Source organism: Talpa occidentalis, unplaced genomic scaffold (genome assembly GCF_014898055.3).
Source record: "Talpa occidentalis isolate TD23 unplaced genomic scaffold, MPIMG_talOcc4v2.1 talOcc4.3, whole genome shotgun sequence".
NCBI classification, from domain to species: Eukaryota; Metazoa; Chordata; class Mammalia; order Eulipotyphla; family Talpidae; genus Talpa; species Talpa occidentalis.
In genome coordinates, this window is record NW_023603184.1 from 77,563,557 (window position 1) to 77,584,167 (window position 20,611).

Sequence of the window (20,611 nt, forward strand, 5' to 3'; positions counted from 1 at the left end):
AATATATATATATATATCAATGTACGTATACCATATATACACCCGTGTGTGTATGTATATATATATATATATATATATACATACACACATATTTAGATGTCATCAATAATTTTTTAAGTCTATCCAACATGTACTTTCAAAAATACTATTTATTCAATAAATAATCATTAAGTATCTTGTGTACCTACCACTCCATCTGAGAATTATACCACTGAGACAGACAGACATGCTGTATACCTCCATGGAATCATCATTCTATGCAAAGGGCAGATATTAATAATTATATGTGCTATGATGAGCTAATGATACCCAATGGCCATTAAGTGTTCTAGACACTATGTTACAATCAACAAGACACTATTTAACAATGAGAACTGTCAATTAATTTAAACTCAAATTATCAATTTCACACTTACAGAAGTTCCTTATATAAACTATTATTATACATACGAACATTTACTGAAGTTGTAATGCAGCTGTTAAAACATATCATCCAATTGTTTAGAGTGTTCGTTCTTTCCATTGGTGAGACTATTGAGTTCCATTTTGAACACCACATATTAGGAGGGACATACACATGCTGAAATATGCACAGCAGGTATATGGGAATTAGTTACAAAATTAAGAGTTGAAAGAACCAGAGTGTTTTCTTAGAAAAAAGGAAATGAAGGGTGATATTGTTATAGGGCAGGGAGAGGGGCAGCCCAAACCCCACAAACCTGCCTATTCTATACAGGGTTCTGCCATCCACCACATCAACACAAAACATGAGACTTTAATGGGAAGGAACTTTAATACAATTAGGAAACAATACAGGAAAGGCAAAGAATCTAGTCTCTAAATCAAGCACCCAAAGTTACCCGTCCCCTTATGGGTAAAATGCCATCCAAATGGGATTGGCCCAGAGCAAGGCCCCAAAGCCTGCCACAAGTCCAAAGCATCTTCCAGTGGGGACCCACAGAAAAGGGTCAGAAACAACCAGACAAGCCCAGAAGGAAAAGAGCAAAATCAAAATCAAGATAAAAGCTGCCATTGTCACCTCCCCACGGGTCTTACCCACATCTGTGTCACCCCATCCATGACCAAAAGGCAAGTACAGTTTCTTCATGTGTCTCTAGGCTCCATGTGCCTCCTCCAGGTCTCCTTCTGGCTCCATCCTGCTTCCTTCCTCAGTCTCCTCTGCAGCTTCTTCTCTCCCTGCTCAGCTTCACCCTCCATTTGGGTGGGGCAGGGAACCTGGAACCTCCCCCTTTCCTAGGGACCACCCTGTTACAATATGATAAGTCTATTCAACTACCTGAAGTTGTTCCTTGTAGAATAAGGGAACAAAATTGTAATACTTAATTTACCAAGCAGCTGAAAACCATGGGAGGGTGAAATTCATTTTAGAACACTTTCTCTTAATAAGAGCTGCACAATGCATCTATGTATGTAAGTAGAAAGTAGGAAAACATCCTTGTAGAAGTGTCTTTGTTTATAGGAGAAAGTTGTATTAAATTACTTCTAAGATTATATTTTATAAAAATAATTCTGAAGTTAAAAGAATATTAATCTTAAAGTAGAAGATTTTACCATCAAACTTACTCTACCACTTACCTAAGTTTTAAGGCGATTTAATGCATAGAGATGTGCAAGAGTATTTTTAGGGTTATATATTGAGTTAATATTCAAAAAGTTATTACCACAAGTCTGCAAAATCGGGTCTTTACAATAGTGTGACACACTAGTATTTACCTCAACTTAGGAGAGAAAGGGAATTCAGAGACTGAAATCCTTTATAGTGAACACAACTTCTACTGCTGTAACTCCAGTTACATATTTTTTAAGCTCTATTGACATTCCATCAGTCACGTCCTATTTATTTTGTAGTTCTTGAGTAGTAATATACAGACAAAAAAAAAGTCTGTTTTTTTTTTTTTCAATTTACTTTCATTTTAGCAATAATGTGTCTTATTTTTATACATTTTCAATAGTCAATTCACTGGTTAATCTTTCCCAATAGAACATTTTGATAGACTCTGTGACTTAAAAAATGTAAAATGCATATGCCTAACTCTAGATGTTTACAAACCAGATAATAAAATTTTAGGTAGAGAAAAATTACATGATTCTCAACAATCACAAAAGAAATTTTTTGTTTCCTTTGTGGCATCTGTTTTAAGAAACACAAAAGACTAAAAATAGCATTTTAGTCTAAATTTTAACCCTGATCACCCATCTGATGCTGACTTCAAATCCTATCCCTCTGTGGACACTCTTTCCTATCCCACAAGCCCATGATACTCCCAGACTCTCCCACTCTGTGAGAAATGCTAGATGGTTACTGTGTTGGGGGTGAAACTCCTTCAACTGAAGCTGACCTTTTCTCTCCTCAAGAGAACCTTACCGCAGTTGTGTATAGTAGCAGCTACAACATACTCTGAAATACTTGGAGTGAAAGTTGAGATTTAGTACTATAGTGTTAATATTTTCTGAAAGCTCTTCTGTTACCTTCCTGACAGGTCCTTGTCCGTCATATCTATCACTTGCCTACTTATACCCTGGCAGGACATTTGGGCAATCTATGAGACAGATTTCATTCAGGTTGACATGTAAACTAATAGCGATATGTTTAAATTCTAGTAGTCAGACATCTGTGTTTCCAAAGCACATCATCACCCAGTCACATTTCCCAATCTTATTCATAAATGGGGAAAATATCATGTTTTTCTGAAATAAAAATATTTGATTTTTAAATATGCCAAACCCAAACATCCTTTCATGTATAAAATAGTTCATTTTTTTCTTTATGAATATGTTGATATTTAGTGTTTACTGCATTATTTTAAAGAATTAAGAGCATTAACTTAAGAACTATTTTAAGGCCTATTAACTATTACCATTTTCTATTACCATTGTATATATTACTTCACAATCCTAGAGCAACATTTCCTCATCAACTGTCTCCGGAGAACCAATATTTCTCCATAATTTTACAAAACTAATGGCAATGATTCTAAAACTGCATTAAATACTATAAATAGAAATTATCACTTTCATTGGTGTAATAAACATTCCCCTATATTTCTTCACACTTGAGACATATCTATAAGTATAATTAATAATAATCATAATATTTAACATTTATCAACCCTAAATGTGTTAATTGCATTACATGCATGATTTCATTTAATCTACAGAATAACCCTGTGAGACAATTTTGCTATTACTATCTTGTTTTCAAATGAATAACTTGAAGCGCATGAAAGTGAGGAATTTCTTCAAGGCCATATATAATAATAAAGCTAAACCCAGTTTTTATCTGAAATTAGAATCCTTAACCACTATCCTCTACTGGATAAAATTGCTAGAAGTGTACTTATTTTACCAAAGGAAACACACATTAAACATTTTGATACACATTAGAAATTGTCCTCCTGAAATCATGAAACAATATAAGAACATAGGAATAACGTATATTAGCAACCTTAACAACATTGGATACTATCAGTATTTTGATTTTGTCAGTGGTATCCTTTTTTAAATATTTATTTATTAATTTTGTGAAGAAATGGAGCGTAGGCCAGAGGTGTAGGACAGGGGTGGGGCGTGGGTGAGAGAATTCACCAGAGATAGATTGGGGAGCAGAAAAGGTGGATCTGCTGAAATACACAGCTGAGGGGAACAGCAGGACAGACAGGAGAGATCTGCTATGCCATGTGGGTTAGCTCCCTGGCCAGCCATCATACTTAGGCTATAGCAGTGGCAGCACTGAGACTTAACCCCTAGGCGACCAGGGAGGTCCACTGTTATTTTGATTTATATACTTATCACTTAGGAATAAATTTGATCATGCATGTAAAAATATGCTTTGGGACCTTTCTGTATTTATATTTCTGTGAATTGTTGCTCTTGTGTTTTGTTCCTTTACTGTTTTTCTTAGGGAGATTTGTGTTCTTATTGATATATTGAATGAAACTTTGCATATTAATATACAATAGGATATGCTGTGCAGATACTTCCTCCATTCTTACATTTATTTGTGTTTTATTACATTTCTAGTACCATTCACAATACTATACTTTCTTAAAATTTCCAGAAATCACATCTGTATCTTAACTGTGCCCTTGATTCTTCAGTGGAAATTTTTTTCTAGTAAAGTTGTAAAAACATTTTTTATAGTTTATCCTTAATGTTATATCTTTAAGTCAACATAAATGAACTTTTAATCCATTCTTTATATAGGGGATATAAAATAGTAAAAATAGCATTCAGAAGTCATGTTCATGATTCAAAGCCCTTAAGTCTATCATTTTAAGCTGGGTTATCTTGGGCAAGTTACTCAACATTTTAGTGTCTCATTTTCTTGTTTTTAACATGAGGCTAATTTTAGTTATAGGATTTTTTTAAAGACTTATTTTTTTATTTATACAAGAACAGGGTACAGGCCAGATATGTGGGAGGGTGAGAGAATTCACCAGAGACAGAGCGGGGAACAGAACAGGCAGACTGACGAAATAAATTACTGAGGGGAGCAGCGGGCAAGACAGGAGAGGTCTGCTGCATGATGTGGGTAGCTCCCTGGCCAGCCAGGATAGAACTCACACTGCAGAGGCTGCAGACAGCTTCACAGTGCAGCACTCAACCGCCTGCTCCACCAGGGAGGCCCTATATGAATTTTTCTAGTACTACATGAGGTAATTGTGTATGGTCTACTTAAAATTGTGTGACTCTGTAATATTCAAGTAACAGCTTTTAACTATTTAACACTTATTTTATCAGAAGTTAGGAATCTATTTTTTCTATAATGAGGAAGCAATTATTTTATACTTTTGATTATATTATCATAATTTCTTCACTGATTCACTTTAATTGTATATTCAAATTCCATTTGTATATTCACCTGCTTTTTACCAGTTGTAAGCCTTTATACTTCCATTCCTTACATCAGGCTTTTACTACATACATACAAACACACACATACACACACACACACATCACCAGCAGCAGCAGATATGGAGAGGTCCTGAAAAGAGATACTTTTCTAGTCGAAAATGATCTCAAATTTATTCCAACATGTCTCCAAAATGGCTACATTCCTCGAAGTGGTACTACTTCAAAGAATATTCTCATAAAACATCATCTTTGCACCATATAACACTGCCTCTTGTTACGAAAGAGTTTGAACACATTGCACTACATCTGTGATGAGGCATTCTCTTTCTTCTTTAACATTTTCTTTTTAATGAAACAATAAATACTCATTTTAAAACTTTTATACCACTATTTTGAAGTACACATAGGTAAGATTAATATATCTTTCAGGGTCATAGCCAAGCACATTCTCTAATATCAACACACCCTTACTGAATTAAATTTTATTCAAAAAAATGTGCACAATGTTGGTCCACTGAAAATCCTGCAATGCCTCATGGTTACTCAGTCCAATTTGAACATTGCTCTTCATTTTTTGGTACCAAGGAGAATGGCTCCATGCAAATCATCTTTCTCACTGAAAACTAAAATAGTCCTTTATCTCAGGAAGCTGTTCTATCTTACTATGTGAAAATATCTATGTTGATTTCTACTTCTTCCCCATCTATTATTACTTTTATTTTCAAAAACTACCTTATGAAATTTTCCTTGACTAATTGAGACCACATTAATTTATCTTTCTTCCTGAGGCAGCATTTAGAACTGTTTAATATTAGAGGTAAAAACAATCTTAGTGTTGATCTAGGTTAAACCCTTTATTTAATAATAATGAGGAAATGAATGGCTAGCAAGGTTATGAAACTTCCCCTCAGAGTATTCTTAATGATCACGGCTCACTTTTAGTTTTCTACTTTGTATTTCTCTTTAATTTTACACCAATGGGATTAAAAACTCATCTGGAGCTTGAACTAGCTGCAGATTCAGCAATTCATTGGGCAAATATTAATTAAGTGCCAACTATGGGTCAAGCAACATTCTGGAACCTAGAAATGTGAACTTATAGATGACATGATCCTGGCTTTTGTATTATCCTATGGATAATACAGAATTAACCAAACAGTTACAAATACAACTATGAATCTCCGTAATTATAATTTTGTGAGGTGTTATGAAAGAGAACTAATGTCATGAAAATAGACACTAGAATATTTATGATAGAATAGACACGAGGAATTTTTTTTATCAGAGGTGACATTTCAACTGAGATTGCAGGAATTAGGTAGGTAAAGGGAATAAGAGATGTAATCATGCAGAGGAAAATGAGAGTTCAAATGTCAAAAACTGATAGTAGTCTGGAATTTTATGAAAAAAGAAATCAGTGAAATTGAAAGAAGAGACTGAGGGGAAACTGAGGATAGGTAAGATAAGAGGGCTAGCTTAAGTCCCAGAGTGTTATGTCTGTCATTGAGCTATCTCATGGTGGGCTAAGAATTTTAATCAATAGAAATCCTTTAGAATGTAATTATATGGGTCTCCCTGGTGGTGCAGGAGTTAAAATCTCAGTGCTATCAAGCTATGACTAGTCATCACAGCATGAGTTCAATTACTAGCAAGGGAGCTAACTCACATGGCTAACTCCTGTCTTGCCCCCTGCTCCCCTCAGCAGTGCATTTCAGTGGATCTGACTGTTCTACTTCCCACTCTGTCTCTGGTGAATCCTCTCACCCCTGACACCTCTGGCCTACACCCCAGTTCTTGTATGCATAACTAAATAAAAAAATGAATTAAAAAATAGAATGTTTTTACAGTTTACTTGTCATTATTTTTCCATAAAAAAATACCTGGTATGAATTTTAAGTTAAAAAGAAAGTGGGGAGGGACTCCCCTGGTGGTGCAGCAGTTGAGCGCTGGGCTGCGAAGCTGCCTGCTGCCTCAGCAGCGCCTATTCGATCCCCGGCCACCGGTAAGGGTCCCACATGGTGCACAGACCTCTCCTGCTGCCCGCTGCTCCCCTCAGCAGTGTATTTCATCAGTCTGCCTGTTCTGTTCCCTGCTCTGGCTCTGGTGAATTCTCTCACCCTCCCAAGCTTCTGACTGTACCCAGTGCTTGTATAAATAAATAAATAAATTAATTAATTAATTAAAAAAAAAGAAAGTGGGAAACCATAGTATGATACTATGTTGTAGCCCCAGGGAGAGAAAAAAGCAGCTTAATGAAAGTGAATTGATAAAGGGATGGAGGGATATTGATGAATAGAAAAGGTCTGAGTCAGTATTATACACAGAACAGGTTCACAGGTCAATGGAAGTGCCATAGACTATTTCCTATTTTTCTGGTATCAACAGTTGGGTGAAATTGTGATACCAAGAGCAAGATGATCAAAACTTCAAACTTAAGCCCATAAAGCTAGACACCTGTGAGAAATTCCTAAGAGTATACTATGTATGTAGGAGATTGATGATCTGGTTGGAGAGATATAAATCCATGAATTGTAGGCATAATGATACATGTAAATCTATAGGATTGCATAAAATCACTGGGGAGAGCATATGAGAAATAATCCAAGTGACAAGTGTTTGAGGTCAAGTAGAGGTTGAAAAACACTGCAAAAGTATATGAAAAATGGTCATAATGTAAGGGGATAAACCAATGTATGATAGCATTATGCGATTAAAAAAACAAACAAACAAATAACATAGCTGCCAACGAGTTGAGACTCAAAAATATTTTCAAGATGAATGAAACCATTCATCTGCACAGGATGCTGCCAAGAAGTCAATTAAGATGGGAGTTGAAAAATATCTATTGAAGTTAACATAAAAATCAATGAAGACCTTACGAGAGTAGTTTTGGTGACAGGGGTAGGTGAAAATAGGTGGTAAAACATATCAAATTAAAGTAGGCTTTAATTTAAACTGAATAGTAAATGGGATCCAGTTACAAAAAGGGCTCCGTAAAACTACCCAAGATCATTATCCAGAATAAGAATAGATGAGTAACATACACATGCAAAGCAAGAGGGCCTACCTAGTGGCGCAAGGGGTTAAGATGCAGCACTGTGAAGCAACTGGCAGCCACTGCAGCCACCATTGGCCAGGGTGGTGACCCACGTGGTGCAGTAGACCTCTCCTGTCTCACCCGCTGCTCCCCTCAGCAGGATATTTCAGTCAGTCTTCCTGTTCTGTACCCCACTCTGTCTCTGGTGAAGCCTCTCACCCCCACACACACCTTTGGCCTGTACCCAAGTTCTTGTATGCATAAATAAATCATAAAAAAGAGTAAGGCAAGGATGTGTATAACTCAATAGAAAATTAGAAAAAAAATGTAAATGGTTTATTCACAAAATTTTAGTTATATGGCCAACAACAGATGAAAAAATGTCCAACTAGTCATCAGGGAGGAGTGACAAGACTTCTGTGAAATGCTGTAAGATGGTCTAAAATGATCTTCAATAATCCCTGCCTCAAGCTCTGGAATGTGGGCTGGATGATTTTTACAGACACAAAGGTTATAAATTATATCATGTATCATTTATGGATAGATATGAGATTTATGAAAATTTTATAACAAAAATTAGAGTGAAAGCATACATATCTAATTTGAGATAATAGCCTCTGGAATAAAGGAAGTCAAATAAGTAGCAATTTAGTTGCATCCATGATATTACGGTGAAAAAATGTCCAAAACAAATAGGGGAAAATAGACACATTAATTAAATTGAGTGATGTTAAAACATTTTTCACTTTGTTGAAATATTTCATAATATTTTAAACTAAGAATTGTGAATTAGAATCCAGTAGAATCAATGTTAGTAGCAAATAGCAAATACTTTCAGGATGGAGATGGGGGCAATAGAATGTGTGAGGTCAATAAAGAAAATTACTTTTTTTTTCCTTTTTTTTTTTAATAGAAGAAATTGTAGATATGTAGGTGGGAATACATATGACTTGCACTGAGGTAAACATTGAAAGTCCAGTTAATAAAGAAAATTAAAGCGAGAGCAAAGCTTCTGAAAACAGGGGAAAAAAGGGCTGCAAAAGTACAACCATTGATAAGATAGATCCTTCTCTAACTGTCACTCAAGATGCACAGACAGTCTAGTACTGATGCAGGACAAAGATTTCTGTTATGATTCAATGAAATGAAAACACTAATTGGAAATGATAGATGCACCACTATGTTCATTGAAGCACTATTTCCAAAAGACAAGAGATGGAAACTACCTAAGTGCTCATTGACTGATGATTGGAATAAAAATATATGATATAGAACCTCCCCAGTGGCATGGCAGTTGAACACTGTGTTGCGAAGCTGCCCACAGCCTCTGCAGTGCAGGTTTGATCCCCAGCCGCCACCAGCAAGGGTCCCACATGGTGTGCAGACCTCTCCTGGCCTGCCTGCTGCTCCCCTCAGCAGTGTACTTTGTCGGTCTGCCTGTTCTGTTCCCCTCTCTGGCTCTGGTGAATTCTCTCACCCTCCCGCGCTTCTGACTGTACCCAGTGCTTATATAAATAAGTAGATAAATCTTTTTAAAAAAAGAAGATATGGTATACATACATAATGAATAAAGGATGAAATCTCACAGTTGCAAGAATATGAATGTAATTTGAGGGGATTATAATTAGTGAAAATTAGAGTAAGATAATTATGGTATGTTTTCACACTTATGTGGAGGACAAATTAAAAAATACAAAGCAAAGGAACAAAAAAAAATCAAATCCTTATATTCTGACAACAGAATGGTGGTTACTAGAGGACAAGAAGCATGGGAGTCAATTAAAAAAATAAAGGAGGTCAATTATTTGATAGTGGATGGATTTTCAATGGTTATCATAAGGGGAGAAGAAGGGTGAGCAAATCAGGTAGACAATCATTTGCACAGTGGTGGGTGGAATCTAGACTTTTAGTGGAGATCATAATGTAGTATATACAGAGGTTGAACTATAATGGGCTACATCAAAAAACTATATATAGTAAGTCAATATTACTAAATTGTTAAAAGACTATGGTAAGTTAGAAATATGAGACACATAGGTAAAAATAGAGGGATCAGAAGACACAATTTGCAATTTGAAGATGTTAGAGAAGTTATAAAATATGTTTGCAGAGAATGAGATTGAAAACTAAATAAAGTGGCAGAAATTTCTGGATCAATTTAAATATACAGTGAAATCAACCTAATCATTCTTGAAAGAAATGTCCACAGCAGTAATAAATATTAATAATTTAAAGCAATAATCTAATTGATTTAGAAGATTAGGATGGTATTTTTATTTAATGCATTTTTTCTTCAAGTATTTAAAAGCTAAACCTGATTTTAAGAAAATGAGGATTTCATTTTGACCCAAGCTCAAAGTTATCTAAGATAAGATTAAACTTTTATAATATGACAAATATTGTTTTAATTTGTTATGAATTTTCTTGGCATATTAAAATTCAATATCAGTGCATCTAAAAGAGTAAAATACAGTCATGAAAATCCACTAATATAATGTTTATCCTAGAGTTTTTCAAATTATGTAGGAGAAAAAATTTAGATTTAAGTAATTTTACCCTTCAACATTTCCCTTAATTTTAGTCTATTAGTATATATATATTTATATATCTACATCTATATATTTCTGTATATATTATTAAGGCATACAGATTTGCCATTAAATAAATTATGCTGGCACATATTTGAATTCCTTGAAGGAATTCAAGGAACAAAATCCTCTAAGACAATATCAGAATATATATTTTATTCTCAACTTGACTGAGATGTAAAACATGGTTTAAAGAGTATTCAACTAAGTCAATAAGCTCAAGTTCTGCTCCTGGCACTATCTTGAACAGGTCCTTGAATTCCTCTGGATTTCCTTGTCTACAAAACCAAAGGCTTATATTAATTGATCTCTCAAATTCTATTTTTTCAAGAGTCCTATTCTTCAGTTCAAAATAACTGATAGATACTAATCAATCTCATAGATATTTCCAGTTTTTAACTATCCAATGAGACATATTCTCACTGTGGTCAGCCTGTACAGAGGACTAGCATCTCTTTGATATCAATGTTTTTCATACTCACAATGCTATTCTTTTACACTGTAACTTCTAGGATAGACATATAAATCAAAGTGGAGTTAAGAGGTAAAGGACATATATGCATGTTCAATTTGGTGTCTTAATAGGACTGGGTATTCCTGTTAAGTTTGGAATATAATTTCCTGAAAGGAAATGGAAATGTCAATGAAATCGAATGGGGAGAAATTGGGTTGAGATGAGAGGTAAAAAGCAATAGTGTTTGCAATCTTCTTTGACCAAGTTTTTATCAACTAGCATTACTCATAAGCACTACTTAATCTGTTAGAAAAACAGTTTTAGAAACATCAAAGAAAATGTTGGGAAAAATGAAAAGTAGATGACAAAAAGGGATTTCTAGGAGAACACCAAGCAATTGGCTTTTACTACTGAGCTGAAATGTAATAGTAACAATTGACCTGACCTTGAGAAATTGAATGGAGTGTGAAAAAAGAACTTCATACTCTAAATATGGTATTTTTATTTTGGTTCAGTTCTAATAATATTCCCTCTCATAAATATATCTCTGCTGAAAATTCCCTCTCAACCTTTACACAATTTTTTGGGGCTCTATGCTGAAATCAGAAAAGGTCTGAATGATTAGGCAACTTTCCAAGTACGTATGTCCTTTCAAAATGGTAAGCAAAATTTAATACAATTTCTTTAAGGATTTCTGATGGGAACTTTTTTTTACATAACTCAGATAATTAAAGAATATATTTAATGGAACATGTTACAAAAAACTGCCTTTTATGCATGAGATTTGTGAGATTTGGGTCTTGTGAACTGATACAATTTATGTGAGACTTGGATTTTCATTTGATGCTATTGAGACGTCTGGGAATGTTGGGCTAACTGTATTTCACACATGGATGAATGTAAATATTTGAGGACTGGTGGGCAGACTACAGAATAATATTCACCTCCCCAAAGATGACCACATCTTAGTTGTCTGATATGTGTAAATGTTACATTAGGGATAAAAGGGCTTTTGCAGATGGGTCTAAACTAAGAAATTTATGATAATGAGGTTATCCCAAATTATCTAAAGTGACACAATATACTCATAAGGATACTTTGCACAGATCAGTAGGAATGTCAGATTGACAGAGGCAATGCGATGATGGAAGAAGAGATTACAATGATGCAATGATAAGCCAAGGAATAAGACTGGCTTCTAGAATCTGGAAAACACAAAGAACATATTCTTCCATAGAGTTTCTGGAAGAAATCAACCTGATGACACCATGATTTTAGACCCAACATTAAAAAAAAAAAGTAATGCAATACTTTTCTCTTCCATCTATGGACTCCTCAAAATTACTTTCACACATTTAGAAATATGACATATAACGTACATGTATATAAGCACTGTATAATAATTAAGTACATATAATGAATATATCCAAATAAGTTATCAGGGAAACATTATATATTTTCATAAGGGAAAAATGGAGTTAGATCTAAAATCAGGAAGGAATCACCAGGATATAAAAAAATGTTCACGTTAAATTTATGATTCTGAACTGTTATCTGAGAGCTTTTTCATGATGATTGAATACTTTTCTTAATCTCTTATAGAAGCAATACCCACATCTGATTTTCACAACCTAAGACCTTTCAAAATAAGATACATAAATCTCAAATTCTCATTATACATTATAGCATAAATGTATGCTATATGTCATGTTGTAATATGAATAGATAGGAAATATAAATGCAGAAAATAAATTGTTTGGGCCAGTCCAATGTTAATAATTATTGTCTATATAGGTTTAAGATTACTCACAGGACAGAGATTCCTGTGTGGTATATATATACCGTATAGCTGGCTCTAACAGTGAAATACAACACAAACAGTTTTATTTTTTTTTTTTTATTTGTTTAAAGATTTATTTATTTATTTGTACAAGCATTGGGTACAATCAGAAGTGCAGGAGGGTGAGAGAATTCACCAGAGCCAGAGTGGGGAACAGAACAGCCAGACTGACAAAGGACACTGCTGAGGGGAGCAGTGGGCGGCAGGAGAGGTCTGCGCACCATGTGGGACCCTTAACTGGAGGCCGAAGATCCAACCAGCGCTACAGAGGCTGCAGGCAGCTTCTCAACCCAGCGCTCAACCGCTGTGCCACCGGGGAGGCCCTATTTTATTTCATTGTAAAGATTTATTTATTTATACAAGAACTAGGGTACAGGCCAGAAGTGTGGGAGGGTGAGAGGATTCACCAGAGACAGAGTGGGGAACAGAACAGGTAGAGCGACTGAAATATGCTGCTGAGGGGAGCAGAAGGCAAGACAGGAGAGGTCTTCAGCGCCAGGTGGGCATCTCCCTGGCTGGCCGGGATCGAACCCATGCCACAGAGGTTGCGGACAGCTTCACAGAGCAGCACTCAACCACCTGTGCTACCAGGGACACCCCCAGTTTTATAGCTATTACAGATTTTTCTGTTCTCATGGTTTTATAGATGCCCATGGTAGTTACCAAAGGTGTCATCGTATCAGAGTTCATTCACTGTTGTTTCTGAGTCTGGAGAGACTGGTAATTCTCTGTCATCATCTCAAATAATTCACATTTCCTCAATATGGAAAAATGGTATAATTTTTTTTAAATATAAAATTCTACCTGTGATAAAATGCAAAAACAACATTGCCTCACTATTCATTTTGTTCAAATACAGTATAGGCAAATTGGAGAAAAATACTCCAGGAAACTCACTCATGAACTTTGTAACTATTTTGTTATAATCATGGAAGTCATAATTAGGAGGGTAGAGTACACCACTTTCAACTCTACAGATGTAATAGGTTTTCCACTCTCAATGAGAAATCAGAGTTCACAAAAATAAGTTTTAAATTTCATAATGATGTTGTAGATCAAAATATGGTTCATTTTAAAGATGACTAAACAATTCCAAAATTTTGTTATATATTATAACAGTCATGCATTCACCTTATATTCTTAACCACAAGAGGTATTACATTACTGTGTAAATTAACATTGTTTTAGTATCCCATAACTATTGGTCCTTAACCACATAAGTTAAAGTTTGTCTTTGTTTTCATTTATTAGTTTGTTAGCAAAGCTTTCCTGTTCTTTGATTTACATAATCTCTTCAATATATACTTTAGTTCTACTCTTGATCTATAAACAAAGTAAATTTTCATTTCCCATTTAAAGCATTTCATTTATTCTGCAGGGTTGGAGAGGGTCAAAATGATTAATTTTACCAACCAAATTTCAACAGTAAGAATTCTGGTTTATATTTGACCTGACATCTTATTTACAGCTTTTGGCATGGAAAGTTAAAGCATAGCCCTAGAAGATTATGCAATTTAGAATTTTTTTTTTTTTTTAAATAGAAGCACATAGGTGCCAGCTACTCATTTGGGCAAAATTATCTACAAAAACACTTACCCACAACACAGTTCAGGAATTCTAAATTTTCTCCTGTCAGATGTTTTCACCCCATGTACACATATATACATGCCTATCTACATCTTTTTACACGTAATACTACATGCTCATAGGCTATATTCTCTTAATGTGCATTTATAGCTGGTCATTATTTTTTTTAAAGATTTATTTAGGGCCTCCCCTGGTAGCGCCTCCCCTGGTGGCGCAGTGGTTGAGTGCTGGGCTGCGAGGCTGCAGTTTGTTCCCTGGCTGCCGGCGAGGGTCCCATAAAAAAAAAAAAAAAAAGAAAAAAAAAAGATTTATTTATTTTTGCATACAAGAACTGGGGTACAGGCCAGAGATGTGAGGGGTGAGGATTCACCAGAGACAGAGTGGGGCACAGAATGGGCAGATTGACTGCAATACACTGCTGAGGGGAGCAGCGGGTGAGTCAGGAGAGGTCTGCTGTGCCATGTGGGTAACTCCCTGGCCAGGGATTGAACTCATGCTTCAGTGGCTGTGGCTAGATTCGTAGGCTGCATCTTAAACCTTTGCACCACCAGGGAGGCCTTGTATCTAGTCATTACTGAGGATGGAGTATGCCCCAGACACTGTTCTATGTACTCTATGTGGATTAACACATTTAACTCTTGAAATAGCAGGCATCTCTATTAAAATCTTCATTTTATAGATTAGGGGAAAAAAACAGATGTAAGTAAAATTTCTAAAATCAAATAAAATTAAACAGTGCTACAGAAATTTGAACCAAATCAACTCGAAATCAGAAGGCATTTAATATTCACAATAGTAATGAAAATAAAATCATATGCCTTACTCTATAATTAAAGCAGATGAGGCAGAGTTTAAGTGATTGATGGAGATTGACAGAATTGACAAGTAGTCTTCTAAGAGTATCAGCCCATTTCATCTGATTATATAAGCCAGTGTTGTTCACTTTAATGTTTTGTCACTTTGTACGATATTTGCCTTTCTACAACTATTGAATATACAAAGATAACATGTTTATATATCAAAAATATTTCATTCAAGAGGCCATGGAAAGAAATATGGTAAATACCTCCTTCCTTTACTTAGGGTAGGTGGGTAATGATAAAACACTACCCTAACATTTAAGTCATTAATCTACCTCCTTCCTCAGTTAAATTATTGAGTGATGCACATAAAGGTAAAGATCACGCCTGGCCTGGTGGCTATTTCCAGTTTCTTCTCCCTGAAACTGTCAGTTCTCATGATGAAGTGATAGAATCAGAATCTCCTGTGTATCTTAAAAATTAAAATGCTATCTCATCTTCCAACCTAACTCTTACATAAGGAATTTCCTCATCTAACTATAGATATTGAAAAAAAAAACTAAGTTATGTCATTTAGTTTGAGCTTTGAAGCCAAATTTGCATATGCAGACCAAGTCATTAGTTGTACCAACAACTGTTCTAGATATTTTGCACTTATCATGATATTATTCCTCACAATACAATGTAATCAGAAGGTATTCTTTTTTGTCCAGAAGGAAAAATCTATAGGATAATTTCTTCAAGTAGCTCAGTAAAGTGTCCAGTATTTGAATTCAGGTAAGTTTGCACAAAATACTATCCTGTACCCACTTACATACAGAGCTAGTCAAAACACAAACTCATTCCATTTGGCCTATGTACACATATTTTGTACACACCAGTCACACACACATACCTGGTCCATATCATTTGGTATGCACCTTTATTGTTATTTGTGTTGTATGTATAAGGGACTTTCTTCAATGATACCATTCACTATAATGTTAGACACCTCAAGATCTTTAAAAACCAGATTTAAAAAGTCAGCTTTGTTTCTTCCATTTTATTTTTGTGAATAACTTCAATTAATTTGGGAATGTTTTTAATAATAGCTCATAAAACTACCTTTGATAAATGTTTTTTAGTACTCCTTTACATTTTAAATAGCAGCATTTTCTACTCCATGAATGTCTCCTTTAACAATAGAATAAACACCAGTCAGCTGACTTATTTTAAAACCATCCATGAAAATTTTATAAAAATATCTGTGTCTAGTATTAAAAGATTGAAATGTAAATTTCTGTTGAGATTTCTTATAGCCACAATAACTAAAATATGGAAGTATTAACAGCATTACCTATCTTATAAACACTTGGAATTCTTCAATTTTATAAAGGCTACAAGTCTTTCACGAGGTAAACATAGCAATGCAAAAGGAAAAAAGGAACTTTTGCCATTGTTATTTAGTTGTATTCTTTGCCTCTTTATGCATTTGATTTATGCTTTTACAGAGGATTGCTTTATCAATAAATTCAATACACTGCTTGAAGGTAAATTTTGAGTTCCAACTATTATTTTTTTTTTACCAGTTGTCTTCATCTTTCAAATATTTAGAACACAGATTAGACAAAAATTATTATTCTGAATTTTACTATGCTTCTATAAGCATGCTGTTTCCTGGTATTTCAATTAATTATGCCCCTTTGAATGTTTTAGTCCATGCTGTGGAACAAGTGTCCCATATGTTCAAGTTAATTATATTTCTACAGGGAAAAACATGCTACAATCCAGAAAAATGATTACATCTAAAAAGTTAAGTAATTGAAAATAATAAGTTCATAATAGATAAAAAGTTGATTATCCAACATTAGTCTGTATTCTAATTATACAGTAAGAGTTTTATGGAACAGAATTAGTTTAAATTGGAATCAATTGTGATTTACTTTAGAAGTGATATGCTAGAGAACAGTGGTCAAGATTTGGATAGCTGAAATTATTAACTAAATACTTATCTTTGTAAATCTCAGTTATTTTTTATCCTAAAACTGGCAGAACACCAATAGTGATATCACACTTTAGTACTGTGTTCATATCAATTAAACTCTCAAGGCACATTTTAGTCATCAAACAAGAATCAATAAACCTTCCCTGGCAGATTCATCCAGTTTATTTGCCTTCAGTTGGTTTACATCATATAAAATGAGTGGCATATACTTTATTTCCTACTTTTCCAGGTTGATCTCCCCCATTCTGAGTTTTTTCAATGAGTAAACCATTCAGACCACATGAGACAGAAAAAAATATGTTCTAAGAGTTATTGCCATTTAACTGAGGTTCTTTAGAGGAAAGCAAACATTAGTTTATTGATATTCTGGCATTTCTTAGAATGTGGTATTCAATTGACTTGAAGTGAGTTCTGAAATAAAAGATGGAAAAGCAGTGTTTCTTGTTTTATTTTTTTAAAAAAATATTTATTTATTTATGTATACAAGAGCTGGGGTACAGGCTACAGGTGCATGGGGGTGAGAGGATTCACCAGAGACAGAGTGGGGAACAGAGCAGGCAGATTGACTGAAATACACTGCTGAGGGGAGCAGCGGGCGAGTCAGGAGAGGTCTGCTGAGCCATGTGAGTTGCTCCCTGGCTCACCGGGAATCAAACTCATGCTGCAGAAGCTGCGGATAGCTTCATAGGTTGCATCTTAACCCTTGTGCCACCAGGGAGGCCCGAAAAGTAGTGCCTAATGCCTAATAGGCATTCATTAACCTGATCAATTTATAGTCATTAGATGACAGCTGGGAAATACCAGAAAGGTAGGAATCACTTGAAAAATATTCAAGATTATTTATTATATGTACATATGAGACCTTGAGAGATTTTCTAGTTTTTCTCTAATGTAATCCCCAAATTTACAATTCTTTGCCTCCCTGGATTGAGGCTGAATTGTTTTAGTGACCAGATGAGAATAGAATCTCTTTTCTGCTTAAGTTAGAAGAAAGATCATCAAAGTTTTGTCAGTCAACGCGCGTGCACACACACACACACACTCACACACGCACATGCTGCAAGGCATTTTTCAAGGTACCTCATGGTCTACCACAGAATAAAACATGGCTCTAGTTCAAGGAAGCCAAAGTAAACACAGGGGTCAATTTCTGTATTACATGAACTTACTAAATGCACCATGGTGCATTTAAATACCTGGCATAACTTAGCAGCATCTGATAATTATTCTGTGTTTTGGAATGTTTGATTAGAATTTTTTTTGGTGGTTTGCAATTTTGTTTTCAGGCTAACTGAACAAATCTCCACTCCTGTGACTTCCATTTGCTCCTGAAATTCTATCTTCAACTTGCCTGTGTTCTGTACTCCAGAATTTATCCTCCTGCCCCTGGATATCTCAATATGGACATCATATGGACAATTTGAATTCAGCAATTCTAATACGGAACTCAGGGTCCTCTGGATAACATTGCTTTCTGTCCTACAGTTGGTATTTCAGCAAATCTTATCAATATCCATTCATTCATTTTCCCCAACTAAAAATATGGTCATTATTTGTGACTCCTCATCCCTTCTTTCAGAAATTCTTCACCTCCCATGTCAGACCCTGGTTTCAAGGCATCTTTCTTTGCATAAATTAATGTAAACACCATTTAACTTGTCCCTAAAATGAGTTTTCCACAGAACAACTAAGAGCAGCATTTCGATAAAAGACATAAAAGATAAAATGTCTTCGAAAAAACACCTCTCTCACATTCTCATGTATGACCCAAATATATCAATATATCTGCCCAAACTCTACAACTTGTCAAAAATAAGAGGATTGTGAGAATGTTTACAGCAGGACATAGTGGAATATGCATTCCTATGAAGTGGGCACTGTCCTACCTCCACTGCTCTGAGTATTAGTTCTTCATCTGTAGAAAAACTTATTAGGGCTCCACAGCTTTCATCATATTTGCAAAATTAACCATCCTATCACCTGCTTCTCCTAGTAAAGTCTGGGTCTTTGGGAAGCAGCAGGATTCAGATAAATAGAAAGGAAGGAGGAAGGACACTGAACAAGGCCAGAGTGAATTGAAGCACCATGCCCACAGGGGACTATCAGTGAGCCTGCTCTACTGAGAAAGTCATATTGCAGCAAACATGTCAGGAGTACTGACTATAAGAATCTCTAGCAAATAAATCATTTTCCCACCCCAAAAATTCTAGTGTTGGTCTCATATATATTTGGGGAATTTAATTGCATGCCTGGTTAAAGAGATTCAGAATTTGAAATCATCCTTTTGACTTTATGCTTCTCATAGGTCTATGTGATTAGGAGATCCCTAAAGTTTCATACAGAAGAGTGTAGGTTCATTACTATTGGATTGTTCCAAAAAAAAAAGGAAAATAGCATAATCTACTCTTTCAGACATCTTTAGGGAAAAAGTGATACTCTTAAAGAAACCAAAATGAACCAAAGATGTAATTCTCACAAAATTTGAACAGGAAAGACAATAAATGACAACAGACGAAAAAAGCAGCTTGCTACTACTTTTCTTGTCTTCATATCACTGTCAATGATTATACCCCATCTCTGCTTTTTATTTTTCTTGCTAAATAATTTTCCCAGACCATTTCCCGTACATTCATCAACCTTGAAATCCCTATTGATAGTTAAAAAAAATATATATTTGTTTTTCTTTGGCAAATAACATCACTCTTCTCTATAATAATTTATTGTTTGATTAATGCCAGTGATGCCACATGTGAAATGATTGTTCAACTGTGGCCCTCCAGCAACTGTATTGTACCATGCAATTTTTTTTATGTTTCCCCCACAAGATTATTATATCATAATTTCCCTATTCAAAGTGTTTTTTTAAAAAAACTTGTCTATTATTTAATGTAACTTAGGTTAAGATTCACTTGTTCAATTGAGGAGATGCATTTAAGAATGAAAAGCAAGTTGTCATTCTGATGACTTCTGGGATAAATTTATTATACTTCTGAAGATGCACAAAAAAGAGAACTTTATTCACAATCTTGGAAATTACACACAGTCTAACTTGGAATTATGCTAGGTCTGCTTGGAAAGGGTAACTGTTACATGATCTAGTCATGTTAATAGTAAGTCTTCAGATGTTGTAATAATTCTATATACAGACTAGTTTACTTATGCTTCATAACACATATATGACATAGGCATAATTGTCTCCCCTTTGAGGAGGAAACAAAGTCTTGGAAATGATAATTTGAAATTACCATATTATTGATATGTGTGGCTCTGTTATTTCAGTCAGTGTCCACCACTTCATCTAGAAGCTATAAATTAAAGTGACTGTTTTAATATTTTTTAAATATTTTTTAAAGATTTATTTATTTATTTATACAAGCACTGGCTACAGTCAGAAGCACAGGAGGGTGAGAGAATTCACCAGAGCCAGAGCGAGGAGCAAAGCAGGC

General features: G+C 34.9%; 1 protein-coding gene across 1 annotated transcript in view; it reads right to left on the reverse strand.

Annotated features, from left to right (window-relative positions):
* The window catches only part of LRP1B (LDL receptor related protein 1B), a 1,722,250-nt gene that overhangs the window by 1,258,711 nt on the left and 442,928 nt on the right, over positions 1 to 20,611 (reverse strand). The gene's annotated exons all lie outside the window — the stretch shown is intronic.